The sequence below is a fragment of the Canis lupus genome, chromosome 24 (assembly GCF_048164855.1).
Source record: "Canis lupus baileyi chromosome 24, mCanLup2.hap1, whole genome shotgun sequence".
In the NCBI taxonomy this organism is placed as follows: Eukaryota; Metazoa; Chordata; class Mammalia; order Carnivora; family Canidae; genus Canis; species Canis lupus.
In genome coordinates, this window is record NC_132861.1 from 27,082,342 (window position 1) to 27,101,646 (window position 19,305).

The 19,305-nt window shown below is 33.8% G+C and overlaps 1 long non-coding RNA gene across 4 annotated transcripts; it reads right to left on the reverse strand.

The window, feature by feature from the left end:
* Positions 1–9,239: 9,239 nt before the first annotated feature.
* On the reverse strand, positions 9,240–19,295 carry LOC140615914 (uncharacterized). Of its 4 annotated transcripts, none has more exons than XR_012016417.1 (5): positions 19,266–19,295; positions 18,047–18,154; positions 10,473–10,609; positions 10,266–10,289; positions 9,240–9,963 (listed from the first exon to the last, which is right to left on the reverse strand). It is a non-coding gene; the product is annotated as an uncharacterized lncRNA (long non-coding RNA). The 4 variants fall into 4 exon arrangements; XR_012016415.1 differs by having other exon boundaries at positions 19,221–19,292; XR_012016418.1 differs by having other exon boundaries at positions 17,964–18,154; positions 19,221–19,292.
* Between the last annotated feature and the right edge of the window lie 10 nt (positions 19,296–19,305).

The window sequence follows — 19,305 nt, forward strand, 5'->3', positions numbered from 1 at the left end:
TATATATTAATCTTTTTAATTAATACAATAGTTATAGTCCAAATGTTTGTATCCCCTCTTCATACGTTGAAATCCTAATCCCCAAAGACACTTAGGAGGTAAGATCTTTGGGAGTTGCTTAAGTCATGAAGATAAAATACTCATGAAGAGGACTAGTGCCTTATAAAAGAGGCTCCAGAGGATTCTTAGACCAGTCCATCATGTGAGGACATAGTGAGAAGATGTTGGCCATGAACTCTTAATGAGCATATGAAATACTTGGTTTCTATTTTCATAGAAAAGTTTATTTTATTCCTATTTTATTCATATATAATTAGTAATAATGTTTCAAGATCTATTTTATATTTTAATTGCCAGCATTTTCCTGCATAATGGGTGCAGTTGTATTTTGTTTTGTTTTGTTTCCTGCTATGCTCACATGAGTCAAATAAATTTGTCTACTTGTTTTAAGGAAAATATTTTGCCTTCTCATTTGCTATAGTCATAGTTTAAAGAAAGCCTAGTATTTTATTTGTTCTAATTTTAGAAGTAGATATACAATAGTCTACTTATGTCAATTTAAATATATAATTTTCTATTTTATACTCTACTTAAATGTCTTTGTTTTATTTTGCTTTCTTTTAAATAAAATTTTACTTTTAGACTATCTTTTATCTTTAAAAATTCCTATTATCAACCAAAAACTACTATGAAAGGGACATTTAAAGCATCCATTGCCTTCATTGACTTTACCCCCTAAATCCCTTAACTGAAGATTATAGGAATAATAAGCCTTTTGAGTGACTTACCAAAGTAACACAACTAGTCAGTGGGAGAGCTAGATGGACTTAAAACTAATTTATTACTTTTGGACTGTATCAGTGGCTATTTCATATATATGCGTGTATATACATATATGTGTGTGTGCGTGTGTGTGTATAGGAATGAACCAAATGAAAGAAAAAATCACTTATATATCCCTGAAAGTCAGTGTGCTATATAAAAGACAACTACCTTTAGAAATTGCAGTGCTGATGCAAATCATAGTAAAATAAAACAGGGGCACCTGGGTGGCTCAATTGGTTAAGCATCTGCCTTCAGTTCAGGTCATGATCCTAGGGTCCTGGGATGGAGGCCACGTCAGGCTTTCTGCTTAGGGAGGAGCCATTTCTCTTTCTCCCTCTGCCTGCTGCTCCCCCAGCTTGTGTTCTTTCTCTCTATCAAATAAATAAATAAAATATTTTTGAAAAATAAAATAAAACAAAACTTAAAAAGGATTTTGAATTTTCAAGTAAGATCAATCAGACATCATTATGTAAAATATCTGAGGTGTCCTGGAAACTCAAAAATATTAAATATTGATTATATGAAATATCCTTTATAGCTTCTAATTCATTGTCCTACACATTTACTATATGCAGATATTTCTTACTTTATGGAGAGTAGAGTAGAATGCATTAGTGCTTTCCCTCTTCCAAATACAACTTAGACAGAAATACAGATTTTTTAAAAAAGATTTTATTTATTTGGGAGAGAAAAAGCTTGAGAGAGAGACAACACAAGTAGAGTGAGGGGCAGAGGGAGAAGCAGACTCTGCTGAGCGGGGAGCCTGATGTGGGGCTCAATCTCAGGACTTCAGGATCACGATCTGAGCTGAAGGCAGATGCTTAACCAATTGAGCCACCCAAGCACCCCCAGAAATACATAAGCAAGAATGTTTACATATACAAATTTGTTTTGCTTTGTTTAGGGAAAAAACTCCCGATTGAGATTTTATATATGCCATGACAGCCAGGGCAGAATTGAACTAGAAATGATTGAAGGAGAAGATATTCACAGTAGAAAATACATAATTTATGAAAGTATGGATGGGTTTATAAAGTTCAGAGAAAATAAACATCTTTGTTAACTTCTGTGAGAAACGAAGAAAAATCGGGGTTTAACAAGAGATGAAATTGTTTAATTAACAGTATATAGTGGAGTATGTCTTTGATAAAGGGCTTGGATAATTAGGCCATTTAAAGTTAATCCTCATGAATATAATGTAGATTATTACTCTAATTATCAGACAAATAGCTGAAAACTGGAAATGTGGGAAGAGAATTTAAAAGGTTTCTAAAAATTAGCTTTCATGAAAAAAGAAAAAGTTTCCCTCATTATTTATTCCAGTTTCCTGTCTCAGTTCTTTCTTTTTTTGGAGATGACTCAAACCTATATAAGTTAAACACGTCATGGATGGTGGGAGTGGGGTTTGCAGGCTGTGTGTGGCTCCCACATTATGCTCTGAGAGGCAGCATGGCAAACTGAGAGCATGGTCTCTAGAGCCAATCTCCTTGGTTTCTAATTCCAGTTTAAGTACCAGTTAATGTCTGATCTTGGAAAGTTCATTAACCTCTGATTCCGGATCTATAAAATATAGATTGTGGGATCTACCTCATAAGGTTATTATAAAGATTAAATGAGGTAACACTTTCAATGCATGTGAAAAACAGTGCTGGGTACATATTAAGATCCATATTCTTTTAAAAAAAGAAACAACAGACTCTAAATGCAATCACTTGTGCTAAGCCCACTCAGACTTAATTCCCAACCTAAATATAGTTATAACTTCCTCTCAGGAATGTAATCCTAACTGGTTGGCATGGAATCTTCTGGTCGGCACCAGTGAAGAAATCTGCCACTCACCTCCTATCTGCCATAAGTAGGTTACCTAAGTCTGAAATAATCCTTTTGTTTGTTTGTTCATGATTTCCTTTTTCAGGCTTTAAAAACCTTTTACTTTCTATAGCACTTTGGAGCTCTTTTCTATCTGCTAAATAAAATGCTCAATTTGTGAATCATTCAAAAAAGCCAATTAGATCTTCTAATTTCCTTGGGTGAATTTTTCTTACTTAACAGATTTGGTGGCAGCAGTGGGATGTGAAGTGAACTTCTGATAACATTAAGGACTTTGAGAAATACAAGCATGGTACCTACAAACTCCTTTTTGAGAGAAATCAGAACTCTCTGACCATTGCTGAAGGCTGTAGCTAAGTTCTTCTTAGTTTTCAGCTCTGCTCTCTTTGCATCAAGTTCCTGATCCAATTGGCTTTCTAGTCAGTTCTCTATTTTTGTGGAATCACTAGTTCCACATTAGGAACTTCCAGTGGTTTGGACCACAATTTCCCATTTGATTGGTGACCCCAGCCCTTGGTTCCATCCTCAGATTCCACTCTGGGAACTGCATGCTGTGGTTCTGCATTTTTTGGAGTTACTCTGCAGATCTCATTTGTTTACGTCTGCTGGTTCAATCTGTTTCCAGTCTCATTATCCACATTTAGAATTGTTGGAGATGAAGAATTTAGTTAGAGTCATCGTTAGGGCCAAAGTCTGTGGGCTGCTTCTAATACTGACATCAGGAGAATAAAAACTGCAGAGTCTATAAATTTTCAGATAAATATGACCACATCCCACATCGTGTCCTAAATTGCTCAATATCCATTAAAGCCTGAGGCTACACAAGGTATCGCTCCAATAACAAAAGATCTATTTGCCCAGGGGCTAACCATTCCCTGTTCCAGCTCCTATAATAGACCCATCTTGTCAATTTAGAAACCTAATGTGAGGGGATGGCAATTTGTCCAGGACTTGAGTTATTAACAGCATAGTTGTTCTCAATTTCCCAATTGTTCCAAACCCAAAACCCCTGTCCCAAGTCCCACTGGACTCAAAGTGGTTCATTTTTATAGACTTTTGTTCAGTTTTTTTAGCATCCTGTAGACCTCCACAGGCAATATCTATCTACCTTTACCTGGAACAATCAACAATATAGCTGGATAGCCACACCTCAAGGGTTCACTGGGACCTCTTCTGATTTCTTCTAAGTACTCCATCTTGATTTAAGTATCTTTCAGTTCCCTGGGAAACAGAACTTCTTGCAATATGTAGACAACCTCTTGCTGTGCTCAGTTACTACAGAGGCATCCATAAAAGATTGCAATTATTTGCTGCAAAAGTTACTTGAAAAGGACAGAAAGTCTTTAAGGAAAAATTACAATTATCCCTGTTCATTACTTAAGTCATAATCTAAGCACTTAAGGGATCCAGCTACCTAAAAAGGATTAAACTAATCTGAAGATATCCTAGGCCCACCACCAAGTGGGAATTTCATGGATTTCTAGGCTTGGCTGGTTTTTGTAGACTATGGGTTCCTATTTTTTGCCCATTGGCTTCCCCACTCTAAGAACCTACTAAAATTTCAGTTCCTGAATTCCTTCCTCGGGAAAATAAACATAAAAAGGCCTTCAGAAGACTCGAACAGGCTGTGTAAGAACTGCTTGCCCAAGGGCTACCTAATTGTACAAAAACCTTTCACTTTGTTAATGCATGGAAGAGATAACCAAGCCCTGAGAAGGCTCACACCAGAACCTGGTAATTAACACAGGCCTGTTGCTTATTATAGCAAATAACTTGATTTAGTTGCTCATGCCCATCTATCCCAGCTGTTTTAAGGCTATAGCTGCAGCCACAAAATTAGTAGAAGCGTGAGCAGATTTAACCCTAAGAAATGACATTTAGAAATCATACACTATTCAAAGTCTTAATTCTGAATTGGCTCAACATTTCTCTACAAGTGAACCAACCTCCTATGAGATTCTCCTGCTTCACCACCTAATCTGCATCTTAAATGTTGCAACATTCTTAATTCTGCAGTGGTTACTACCTCTGCATAATATAAGCAAGTCCCATAACTTTATATTAGTGGGACTAATATAAGTTAGTCCCACTAACATCCCATTTTGTGATACGATGTCCTGATTTACAAGACATTCCATTAACTAACCTGAATTTAATCTTATTTTTTGATGATTCATACTGTACATATGAAAAAGTATTTCTGAGCTAGTTATGTTATTACTACACGATATGAACTACTTGAAAGGAGAAGCCTCCCAAAGCTAAGTCAGCTTAACAAGCAGAGCTTCATGCCCTTACCAGAGACACCAGTAATCAAAAGGACAAACTGTTAATATCTATATTATTATTATCTATTTTTATCTCTTTTTCCCTTTGCTCTAGCATTGGCCTGGAAAGATAATGCCTTTATTCATATTTCTCAGGCCATTGCTCAAGTGGATTACCTTTCATGTTGCTGCATTTGTCATAAAAAATTCTGATCTATTCATGATGCAAGAGATCCCCTGATCCTCCTTGTGATTAATATCTCTTCTAATCCCAATGTTACTGCAAACTACAATTGACCTCCCCTTAGAAGTGTCTTACTGAGTTTCACTTTTACAACCAGATTATCCAGTACCTTGTTTGTCTTTTCTCTGACTATATCTGTACAACCCCATTTAGACAATAACCTATGGAAATCTTAGTACATTTGTACCCCATGTTCCCACAATTATTTAGATCAGATCTGCCCCTATTCACTAAGATATCTGATTAGAAGCACCCATCCCTACAAGGTTATTTGGAATGACTCTATTTCAGGCTAGGAGATTTTCTTACCATATGTGCTAAAAATCTCACTGATCCTTGGCTAGAATGGATAAATGCAGCAATCTCTGTGAATGAATCTATTAACAGTATCTCCTTAACAGGAATGGTTTGTGTCCCAACAGGGTTTATCTTTGTCTATGGTGGTTATCTTTCTCTTTGGACTTATGAATGCCTAGATGACTGGTGCACATCCAGGCAATGCCTCTTATAGTATCAAATTGTGCCCCTAGGGGGATCCCTGAGTGGTTCAGCAGTTTGGTGCCTGCCTTTGGCCCAGGGTATGATCCTGGAGTCCCAGGATCGAATCCCGTATGAGGCTCCCTGCATGGAGCCTACTTCTCCCTTTGCCTATGTCTCTGCCTCTCTCTCTGTCTCTCATGAATAAATAAATAAAATCTTTTAAAAAAAGGCTATAAAAAAACTGTGTATCTAATTTTTCACAAGTGAACTAAGACATATCATTGACAAACTCCTGAATTTACATTATTGAGTTAGAAAGGACCTACTGGGGGATTGACTCAGGATTTGCTTCCTTTGGCAAGTGTCATACCTCCCTGGTTGGGAGTAAATGCAAATGGAAATGTGTTCAGAGAACTGTCCTTAATTCTTGAAGAGATTTCAGATCCTATTGCTAATAATAGCTGCCCAACAAAGATCCTTAGACTCTGGCCACAATTGTCCCTCATAATATTATAGCCCTTAATTATCTCTTAGCTTAAAAAGGAGGAGTCTGTGCTGTGGTCAACATCACCTGCTACATCTGGATTAACTCTTGAAGGTAACTTCAAACTCAATTCCAAATATAACTAAGTAAGCCATTTGGCTTAAAAAGGTGATTCCTTCAGCAGGGTCTTTCTTTGACTTATCTGATTTTGGTTGATTTGGGTCTCAGAAACCATAGCTCTAAAGTGCATACCAAACACTGGAAGTTATCCTGCTTATTATAATCATAATAATGCCCTGGAGCATTGTATTCTTTGGAAAGCTTCAACTTCATGCTTGTAGCCACTAACTGTCAAGCAAATGATTCCGTTAGGACTGTAACATTAAAAGAGTGAAGAGAATGATGATATTAAAGATTGTGAACTTGAAGCTATGACCTGTGAATATCACAGGGGTTAAGTGAAAACACCATAATTTACAGATATCACACAAAGGAACAACAGAACTGTGAGAATAGAAGAGGATTGTTGAGAGTGTGCTAATACCTTAATTTTGATTACATCTTTCAATTAAGCTGAGAGTCTGGTCCAAAAGGGTGAATCATTAAAAATAGAAATTAACAGGCCCCAGTGGAGTCACTTGTGCTAAGCCCATGATGACTCAATACCTAACCTAATCATAGTTACAATCTTCCTTAGGAATGTAATCTTAACTGGTCAATCTGGAATTCTCTGGTTAACATAATGAGATAATCTGCCCACATAGTCTCCTTCTATCCCTCCATAGGTAGGTTGCCTAAGCCTGAAATATGTATATTTCATTTATGACTTCCTTTTCTAGACTTTAAAAACCGTTCCCTTTCAGTAGTTCTTTGGACCTCATTTTCTATTTCTTAGATGGGATGCTGTGTGATTCATTAATCATTCAATAAAGCCAATTAGATCCTCAAATTTACTCAGTTAAATTTTTGCTATTTAATACATATAGGATGCATTAAGTGAGAATAAATACATTTGCTTCTTTTACATTTAGTATACTGAATAATGTAACAATCACCATATCAACTTCCCAGAAAGGTAGTGATATGAAATTTGGTATGATGTGATTTGGGGAAAGGACACAGAATTTGAAATAACTCAGCATGAAATTAGCCAAATAAATTTGTGAAATGTGTCATTATATGGACAATAGTGAGTTTTCATTAAGATACTATAAAGAAAGGAAACGTAATTATAACAAACTTCATGGTACTAGTCAGGTTTACCATTATTTTACACTTGATCATAACTGCCTCATATATGCACAGATAGAGACAGTGACCTCAGTCATGTTAGCAGAACCATTTATAATCACTATACCTAAGTGATATAGAATATCAGAAAAAACAAATACCCAAAATGAGGATGCTTATGTAGTTGTTTAAACTTCTTTATACCAAACATACAAATGGCATTAATATATTTGTGTATGTCTCTATTTGAAAGTCATCTCACATTTTTGACAAATCATAAAGACAAACATTGAGAACTTTGAAAGTTTACAGACATTTGGAAGTTAAGATTATTTCTGAAAAGTGTTCCTATTACGTAACAATGTCTTGGTAATAACACTAAACTCTACTTAGTATAAAACAAAGATTTAATGATTGCCTAAGCCTATTCTTTTCATTAAAGTTCCACTAATGAGCAATTGCTAAGGCAGTATTTCATTCTGAAAGAGGAAGATATTGCTTTCAAATTTAAATGAATTTAAATTAGCATTTAAATGTATCCTATAACACATGTATCAAGCAGAATTATTATTCAATAGTATGATCCATTGTTGTGATAATTATTATGTACCATTTAAGGAACACTCACTGTGTATTTGGAGCCTTGCTAAATAAAGTGTGCTTAATTCTGTGGAATTTGGATGACTTTTTTCCTATAAGAACAGAATATATCAGACACCTCACTTCAAGCATAGCACACAGTGATGAAAGGTTAAAGGACTCTGATATATTTTTAATTTTTGTTTCTTAACAGTTTTATCTATTTAGAATTTAAGAACTCAGGAGAAGTACATTTTAAAAGTTATAGGTCACTGGTTGGCTTGCTATTTTTTTGTGGATTTTGTAGGTTAATTCTGAAATTATATCTTTTCAAAAATAAAACATCTTTAATATTATTATATTTTATCTAGTTATTTGATTAGTATTCTTTTCATAAATGAGATTTCTGTTTTTATCTGATGTATTATATAATTTTAATTCAAGGGCATTCATATTAATTTGGAAAAAACACTGCAGTTGCTGATATTACATAATATAACTCTAAGAAGCAATATTGAATATCCTAATTGAAACAGTATTTTTTATATCAAAAATTGCTTTTTATTTTGGTTAGATTATCAAATATTTTGCTTGGTAATCTTTCAGTGCTTTCCTTCAGTTGTGTGACTTTGATATCAAGGCATTTTTTGAGACAAAACCTCATTGAAGAGCTGAAATAGCTACATTCAACCACTTCCCTTGTTCCCATGAAAGTCTATAAAAAAACAAATTGAGAAATAAACAAAAAGTCATCATAGAGGTAAGGTCATTGAACACTAAACACTGTTCAATATTAAATATTGTAGTTGGAAGTATGTTAACTTGGACATTTCTTCAAAGTGAAGAAATTTGCTAACGTCAAACCATTTGATTAGAATTATTATCTTTCAAAGGTTGTGGTTTAAAAAGAAAGAAATCTTTCTAAATCTTGCTATTTTAAATCATCTCAGTGAAGTAGGGATCACATAGTTTATGAATAAAATATTTTGTGGTACAAGATGTTAGGCTAAAAACCTACAAATTTAGCAATAAGACTGAATTGGTCATCTTGTAACTAAAAATCGTTTATCATTTCATTAAGGTACATTTCTCTTTTTTGTGTGTGTATGTATATATGTGTATATATATATATATATACAAACACACTATACATATATATGTAGATACAATATATACAATATATACACATACATGTATATATACATGAATAAAAATAAATAATATAAAAGTACAGGTAAAGGGCATTACGTTTTTTTATTAACAGCTATTTTGTATTTTGATATTTGAATGATTTCTTATTATAAATTCCTATGGAATCCACTTCCAAAAAATATACTGAGAGTTAACTAGTGTTTGGTAAAAGCCTTAGGGTAACTTTAAACACTAATAAGTATTCAATTAAATGCTGAATAAGCTTCAGAAATGTGAATACTGTAATTTATAAAATATTTTTTGGGAGCAGTAGATCAGATTGGGAGAGGTAGATCCAAGGTTCGAGTCCCTGAAATTTGACAGCTATCTGGGTAGTGAGAAGGATGGCCTCTTCCAAGAAGGTTCAAAAACAGTCTTTGTACTTAAAGATTCCAAATCAGAAGAATGGGAGAAAATTAGAAGTGTTGTTTCTAGACTCATGGTCAGATAATTGAGAAAACTGATAGGATTGGCATCCAGATCTCATTTCTAGCAAATATAATTATAGTAAAACTAATTTCTTTACAAAAAAAACAAAAAACAAAAACAAAAAAACAAGTCTGTTCTCTTTAAACATGGACTGATCATTTATATAAGTGCAGCAAGAATAGTGACTGACCACATAGGCTCTTTTTAAATCTGTTTTGCTGGAACTTTTCACATGATATTAGATTGGACTTTTAAAGCCTCTGCAGACTAAGAAGCCACATCAGAGACTTGCCATCAGGCTTCACTTGTTGTACCTATATAGTTTTAATTCCTTTCATCTTGAGGTCTTCAAGATATCCTGAGTAATAACTTTCCTTACTCAGCTGATGAGGCTGCCAGGAACCCTGTAGGCAAGATACAAGGCTCTTTTTTAACAAGAAACTTTATTGGCTCCATGAAGTCATCCTTATTTTTCTTTAACTGTGTTGTTTTATCTGATTTTATGCATATTCCCAAGTATGACATTCCATTTAAAGCTTTGGTTTCCAATTGTGTCCTGTTATAAGGAGAACAAATTCTTATTGAACTTATGCAAATAATAACATTACCAAAAAAATAAGGCAACTCAGTAAGTTCCCAAATTCTAGAAGGATGAGGTAGAGAGAAAAAGTAAATATTTCAATTCTATTTACAAAGGTATACTTACCAAATTGCTGTAAGTCATAGATAGCTTAAGAAAAAAGAAAAAAATATTTTCTTAAATCCAGGAAAATAACACATTAGGCACTAGCAATGTTTCAAAGAAAAAGTTGTAAGAAAATTTATAATCATGCCTATCAGTTTTTTCAGACTCATGTTATTATTTCTTATTCTGCTTGAATTCAGTTTTTTCACTTGTTATCAAGTTTCTTACCTATATCAGTGGTATGATCTGATAGTTATCAGAAAACTATATTCTAGAGTACTTGTCAGTCTTTTCCATAAATCTCTTTAGAGATGAAGCACTTTTGCAAAAGTGTCAGGGTCAAACTGCTGCAAATGATGAGAAAACTAAAAAAAAAAAAAAAAAAAAAAAAAAAAAAATGGCCATGATTAAAGATCTAATGATAATTTATTTAATAAGGAAATGCCATTGAGACGCCTGGGTGGCTCAGCACTTGAGCATCTGCCTTTAGCTTGGGTTGTGATCCTGGGGTCCTTAGATGGAGTCCCACATAGGGCTCTCTGCATGAGCCTACTTCTGTCTCTGCCTCTCTGTGTCTCTCATGAATAAATAAATAAAATCTAAAAAAAAAGGAAATGCCACTTTTTCTGTAACATATTTATAATAGACTGAGAGTATTGACAAATCTATGAATTTCAAATAATTTCTACAATACCTATGTTAGGAATGTATATGCATACACATACAACTTAGAGTTTATCATTGCTTCTGACAATGCTTCCCATGTAATTTAATATATTAAATAAATCTAATTAATTTTAACATCCTCTTTTACAGTGTGACAGAGAAATTCTCTGTAATTTTCCAGGGATCATCTGGGATATCTCAAGGTTAGTTTGAAGTTAAAAAGACCCCCATTTAGAAATTAATTTTTTTTTTATTTTTTTACTTTTTAAAAAATATTTTATTTATTTATTCATGAGAGACACAGAAAGAGAGAGAGAGAGGCAGAGACACAGGCAGAGGGAGAAGCAGGCTCCATGCAGGGAGCCTGATGTGGGACTTAATCCCCGGGACTCCAGGATCATGCCCCGGGCCAAAGGCAGGCACTAAACCACTGAGCCACCCAGGGATCCCTAGAAATTGATTTTAGGTAGTTGTCAAAAACATCAAAAGTTTTGAACATTTGACTAACTTGAACCACAGATCATTATGAAATAATACAAAATCTATTTAACCACAGTGACCACAGAAGTTTTTAAAAGCAAATATAAGACTAGATAATTATGAACAAAACTTAGCTCTTTTAATATTGAGAAATTTCAGTTTTCTAAGTAATCAAAGATCTGATAAAGACAACATGAAGCATAGGAAATTATTTGATAAGATTTAAAATCTTTGCTCTCCAAAAAAATTACCCAAAAGGTAAAAAAGAAAAAAAAACTTTTTATGTCTATCAAAAGCACATTAAAATAGCTTAAGAAAACTTTGTTCTTTTAACTGGAAGAAATGAAATTCTCATTTTACACCAGTGTACTCACAATATTGACTCATTATTTAAAAACTTAAATAGTCCATTTCAATCTAGTCAGCTTGACCATATATGAAATTCTCTTTCCAAAATTCCTTTTCTCTAGACCTACAACTTTTAAAATAATTGTTTATATTATATTTTTCCTCTTTCACATTCTGAAAACAAACAACAGTCATTCTACATTAGGACAAAATTAGTCTTTTTCTCTTAAAATATATACTTTATACTGTTTATTCAAAAAACACATTTTATTTTCCTTCCCTACTTTCATATACAGCTTTCTTTTGGCCTTATTATTTCTAGAAGCTTTAATTACAAGTATTGGTTAGAATGTTTCTGGGAAACAAACAAACTAATCTTTAAATTTGTTTAAGTCATAAAATGTTTGGGATTCTTTTAGGAAAATTAAGAAGTAGCTAGAAATGTCACTTAGCCATGTTAAGACTATCACACTGGGCCTTGGCTCTAAGTAACCAAGAGGTGATAATGAAGCAAAAGGAGAACCCCTCAGAAAAAAGAAAAAAAGAAGTTAACAGGCAGCAATAAAAGAGCTCTTAGAGATAAAAAAGTGAATTGTTAAGGATTGTTTCTTGGAGATTATAAAATATTATCATAATTGATGTTTTCAAAAACACATTGATGTTACAAACCATAAGTTCATTTTTTTCCCCACTGTGTAAACTGGAACAAATCACACAGTTTGAATGTTCAGAGTTTCTATCACTCTTTCTCCCATATCTTTAACTTTGTCAAAGAGGATTTAACAGAACTTTTCTGGTTAGTTAAAAGACAACTACTTCCTTGCTAGAAATCAACAAAGGAATAGACTCAAGTGTCTACAAAGTGTTTATTGGTAGTACTCTCTAAAACTTTTCACTCAACATTAAGGCTTCTTCTGCAGCAAAATGTCAATTCAATGGGAAATATCACAGGAAGAGAGTGTGAGTGGGCCACAAAGTGGCAGATGAATTTCAATAACTTCAAAAAAACTGCATTTAGATAAAAAATAATTTTTCTAATATCCTATATTGATAGAGGGAGTCTAAGCAATACAATGTGACCCTACAGAAGATGTAAATGTGATTGTACATTATTGTCAGAGATTCTGGCCAGAGTGAGTCATTAAAAAATGGCATAAAAATTGCTTCTGAATCAAAAGAATTTAACCACATTTTGGTACAAAGCACCAAGCCCCAACCTGGAATTATATATGAAACTCCAATAACAGACCATAAGTACATATAATGACACTGGGAGGAAAAAACAGGATAGAGAAAAGGAGCTGTGGAACCTATTAGAATAAGAATAGACCAACAAACAGACATTTATTTATTTATTTGCTTATTTATTTCTGGTTTATTTAAAAAAATCTAAAAATAGATATAATAAAAAGTTGAGAAACTCATCAAGCATATAGAGTCGAATACTTTTTCTTTCTACTTCTTTCACTTCTAGTCTGTTTGCAACCCTTTGACTGATTTAAATTCCTGTCATTCTGGTACAGTGGATACAGCATTGTCTTTTTATATTACTCAACTTCTCAGAAAATATAGTCCTAGTCCTCAGATATCTCCTCTTGAGACAGCATTGACTCTAGAGATACAAGACTTAGCTGATTCCCCTTCTAACCACTGTTGCTCCTTCTCTGTCTCTTCCTAGGTTTTTGTCCTCTATTTGAACTCTTTGTGTTGGAATTCCTCAGGATTCCTAATAAGACACCTATCTCACTAACCACATAGTTTTTGTGTGATGTCATCTAGTCCTCTTGACCAAGACTTTCAAATTTGTATTTTCAGGTCTGATATCTCAAGGGAGCTCTGGAATCGTATTTTGGCTGAGTCCTTGACAGATCCTCCTAGATATATTTTGAGTATTAAAAAAAAAAATTAAGGCCCAAAATGCAACTCTTCCTTTTTTAAAGATTGTATTTATTTATTCATGAGAAACACACACACACACACACACACACACACACACACACACACACAGGCAGAGGGAGAAGCAGGCTCCATGCAAGGAGCCAGACATGGGACTCAATCCCGGGTCTCCAGGATCACGACCTGGGCTGAAGGTGGCGCTAAACTCCTGAGCCACCCTGGCTGCCCCAGAAATGCAACTCTTAACTACCTTCTTCATCCCCGCCAATTGTTTCTCCTCCAGATCTTTACTTTTCAGACAATGGCGTGGCCATATACTTCAAAACTTAAGGGACATTTCTGATTCTCTTTATCTTGATCCCAACATAAGACCCATCAGCAAATTCAGTAATTTTACTTTCAGTATACTTCAAATTCCCTCACTCTTCACTATCTTTACAAATACCACATGATCTACCATTATTTCTCATTTAGAACATTGTAATAGCCTTTTAACTGGTCTGCCTACTCTCATGTAACAAAAGTTATCTAGTCTTTCCAGAGTAATGAGTAATGGCAGAGTGAGGAGAAAATCTTTCAGAAAAATGATAGAACATCTAAAAATATAAATGAAATAATTTCACACTCCTTCCTAAAAGAAACTGCATAAAACCTCCAGCGTTCCTTACAATAAAATTAATTCCTTTTACCCAGGCCTGCCTCCCAGTTGCTACCAAACCTGGCCTCTGCTTATTTCAAGGCTTACTTTGTAAACGTTTTCTTGTTTACTATACTCTAGTCAAAACGATCTTTTCTCCTGTTTTCAGAATTACTTTCAACATAGTGCATAGTACTTTCCTCTTAGGCAAAAAGTTCTTCACGAAGATCTTTGCATTACAGATTGCTCTTTTGTATTCAGGTATTGGCTCAAATGTAATAGTCCCCTTTATTGGGCTCTCAATTTTAACTAGCACAACTACTCAGTTCCAGAACATTTTATATCAAATATGAAATTAAGTGTATTATTTTTATAGCATTTCTTAAATGATCTTTTTATTCATTTACTTTCCACAACTTTGTTATCTCTATAAGTATTTTATTCATTTCATTCACTGTCCTGTTCCACATACCTACAGCCACTTTTGCCTCTTTTAGTTACCAATAATATTGCAAATATGCTTTTCAAATAAAAAAAAAAAAACGGTATTGTTTAGGAAATCATACCATTCCTGAAGTGACAATTATTCCTGGTTATTTGAGAGGCATTGTTTTTAGAGAATAATGTATATTTATATGATGCCATGTTACCACAATATTAATAAGCAAATATTGAAATAACTTTTGTTATTTCAATAAGTAATTGAAATAATGGGATACTTATTTAGAGAAATTATATGACTTTCAAAACTTAATTTAAAATAAATGCTTTAAGTTAATAATAAGGCTGTACTTTCCTGACATATGATAAAACTCAGTTTATTCAAAGTATGTTTAAGAAATGATTCTTCATTGAAAATTCCTATAGATTAGAAAGCATACCTATAACATAGAATTCATTTGAATTGGACTTTGTAAATAATTACAGATGGTGACAGAAATAAAATAATAAACCTTACATGTTTTACATTTCTCTACATATTTTGTAAACTTATTTTATAACTCAATAGTTTATTTTTGTTTACTCATTAAAATTATTCTAGATGACATAAGTTACAACTTTGCACTACTTCACAAACTATTGAAAAACTATGATAAGTAAATTAAAGGTAAGCAAATTTAAAAATAGACTATAAAGGATCAATAAATGCTACTCTTTCATATTATAAATTTATAATTATTCAACTTCACTATAAAAATCTTTAACTTTTATAATTTTGTCTCATCACTATGGATGAAAAGTATTCCTATAATGATGATTACTACAGTTTCCATGGTAGCACAATTTCCATTAATTACCTATGTTCATGAAATACTTGTTGAGCCCTCTATTATAAGAACCAAAATATTTTTGCTATTTCAAAATATATGATCACAAAAGTAAAAAATCTGAATATTAATTGTTGCTGTCAATCCTATTTTTCTGTAAAATGAGATCCAATTTGAATTATGAGAAATGACCCTGCTAAATAATAAATTTATGAATTAGCTGGTACAAATCAATTTGGAGGAAGAGACAGAAATAAATAGAATCAGGGACACCTGGGTGGCTCAGAGGTTGAGCATCTGCCTTCAGCTCCTGGCGTGATCCTGGAGTCCCTGGATCGAGTCCCACATCAGGCTCCTAGTGGGGAGCTTGCTTCGCCCTCTGCCTGTGTCTCTGCCTCTCTCTCTGTGTCTCTCATGAATAAATAAAATCTTTAAAAAAAAAAAAAAAGAGATAGAATGCAAAACTGGATCATGGAAATTAATTGTTGGAATTGCTTTCAAATGAGAGATGTACAGTTCATTGTAGGCCTTGTCATTCTGCTTGTGATGATTCTGGACATTTTTGCTTTTATTTTTTTTGAGAGATTTGAATATTTTCAATATTTAGGATGACTTTCAGTAACAGGAAGAGAGAGAATAGGCTTTTGTGTTTTTTTTTTTTTTCTATTTGTTAGGTTAATGATAACTGGGCACTAATGGATTAATTGAAGTGTTGTCTTTCTGTAGGGTAGACAATTGTGAATTTTTAACATAGTACATTTCATCTAGAATGTATTTATTTATTCATTTACTTATTTATTTGACTGAGCGAAACAGAGTAAGAGAGCACAAGCAGGGGGAATGGAAGAGAGAGAGGAAGGAGCAAGCTCCTCACTGAGCAGGGAGTCTGATGTGGAACTTGATCCCAGGACCCCGGAATCATGACCTCAGCCAATGGTAGACACTTAACTGACTGAGCCACCTAGGTGCCCCGCTCATCTGGAATTTAAACAGGATTCATTTCAATTAAGTTTGTAGCACAACATATGCATTTAAATAAACTGTACTTCTTACTATACTCAGTATTACTCCAGGCTATATGCTATAACCAAGAGGGTTTTTTTATAACCCATATCATTTAATATCATAACAGGATTAACTAAAATGATATTTGGCCTCTTACACATTCCCTGGCCTCACAAAACAGACATCGGACTGATGGACATGATTTGATAATTTAAGAAAGATGATCACAGACATGTGTGATACACACTCCATTTCTGTTTCCCTTTGACGATTTATTTATTTATTTATTTATTTTTTCCCTTTGACTTTTTATAGAAGCTTGTGTACTGGTCAAGTACGAGAAGTAAAATGACAGAATTTAGTTCCTTTGAGGACTGCTTCCTATACTTTGAATTTTTTTTTTTTTTTTTAGTAAGAGTTTGAAGTCACCACTGTGAGATCAAGATCTGATCTGAGTTCAAGAGTCGAATACTTTACCAACTGAGACACCCAGGTGCGTTACACTTTGAATTATTTAAGAAAAAGGAAATGCAAACTTATTTGGATTACTGTGTGTTTAACCTGAGAATAACCTCCCCCCAAAATAAACCAGAGTTTGACTTATAGGCCTATAGATATTTATATATGGATACAGATATATATAAATGTAATTCACTGGTGGGATCAGTGGGAATATCTTTCAGTGCCTTGCCAATAATTTAAACCTGAAATTACATTTTCCTCTCTGATATGAATACATATTATTGAGGTTAGGATTTTGGTTAAACTATTAGTTTCACATTGCTATTAATTTTAAAAGTTGATTTATTGTACGGCTTGATATTCTCATATATAGGATCATTGTTGACAAATTACTACCAACTATGGAATATAGAATTAAAGTATAAAATTATTATTGCAAGTTCCATCTAAACAAATTCATTGCTTTTGAATTTAGTATTGAGTCATGTAATAAAAAACACATGAGTTATTGTTTTGACTTATAAGTATTCTGTTCTCAAAAATTGATTACAACAATCATGCAAAAATGGAAATAGGAACTTAGCATTTAACATTATTTTCTAATTTATTCTGTTATTTATTATAATCTCCCAACTATTTTACGCAGCTAGTGATCAACGGACTTCCCAGAAAAAGTGGCTTTGTTTCAGACACAGTATTGGAAAACACTTTAGATTTACTTCAACAAAATGGTAGGAAAATTGCATTAAAAAACAGCTACTGGGTTCTGATGTTATTTCAGAGATGTGGAGAATTTGTGTTCCCTCCTACTTTACAATAAGAAAAAACAAACTTGAAAAACTGCAAGTTTGTGATTTTCTAATTAGATCATGAAAATTGCAATGGGAAAATATTAACATAAAATCAGGAATGTGAGAAGCACTCTCAGGGAGAAACAAGACCCAGGAATTTGCTTACTTGAGACAAAATATTGAATGGCGAATAAGCTGGTGAGAAGAATCAAGTAGGGGCACCTGGGTTTCTCAGTGGTTAGTGTCTACCTTTGGATCAGGTCATGATATCCGGGTCCTGGGATTGATCCCTGCGTTGGGCTCCCTGCTCCATGGGGAGTCAGCTTCTCCCTCTATGTCTACTCTCTCTCTTTCTCTCTGTACAATAAATAAATAAAATCTTTTTTAAAAAAATAAGAATCAATTAGAAGATTTTAACCGATTGCTAATGTCTGAATGCACAAGCATGAAAGCTGAATGCATCACATGGGACCAATGATGTTCACATCATTGTTCTTTTACAGGTTTTTCCTCCATGAACCCCACAAATGTTTACAGAGAAGACTGGAGATACATATATCTTTTTTTCTTTTTTCTTAAGAAAACTTCCTGATGATGCGATCTGGAGAGTGAAGCAATGTCTTAGCTAACATCTGCCCTGTCTCATCATCTCTATCTCCTTATGGAAACAGAGCCCTAATATGCAAAATCATCAAAATCTGTTGCCTGACAGTACAGATGAGAACCTACTGTAGTTGTGAGAGAAAAAGAAGGGGGAAAAATCCCCCCAGGGAGGGTGGAATGCATACTCAGCCCAACATGACCTCTGGAGGAGGGGAAGGGCTATTTGTAAAGGCATCATATCTAGGACATGTTTATAGTACCTTACTAGGATTGCAGCTTAGCCTGAACTGCAAAGAAAAACCCTCATCTCTCTAGCTCCTGACCACCACACTGAGAAGATGTGAGTAAAAATAAAAGTAGAATTTATTTGGGAAAGATGTAAGGAAAAGATCTGTTCCAGTGAGCAGCAGAGTGGAGGATAAAGTGAAATTTCATATAGAAAAAGAGTAAAGCTAGACCTGACAGAGAAACATTAAATCCTACTTAGCAAAGGCAAAAGATTTTCTTTAGAAGATCTTTCTTATAGACTCTTTCTTAATTCCTCACTTTTACATACTTTGAACAGAAAGAGTATTAGATAAATAATTGCACTCTCTTAGCTAAAAAACAACAGAGAAAAAAATAAAGTGGGGCAATTAATGAAATTTATCCAAGATGGAATCAAGTGACATTTCCTTTTATATAATAAGATCCATTTTCTCTAAATATTAAATGATAATCTTGCAGGGTTTGATCGATATGCCTTATGACATCTCTCATATATTCTAACACTCTTATTTAACCTCTCCCTGGGAGCCAACAACTATCATGGGCCAAGTACCTTCAATAACCATCAAACAGTTTATATGCCCAGCCCAACTGTTACCGTCAGACTTTTAGTTGAGAAACATTCTTTCCTCCTTTGT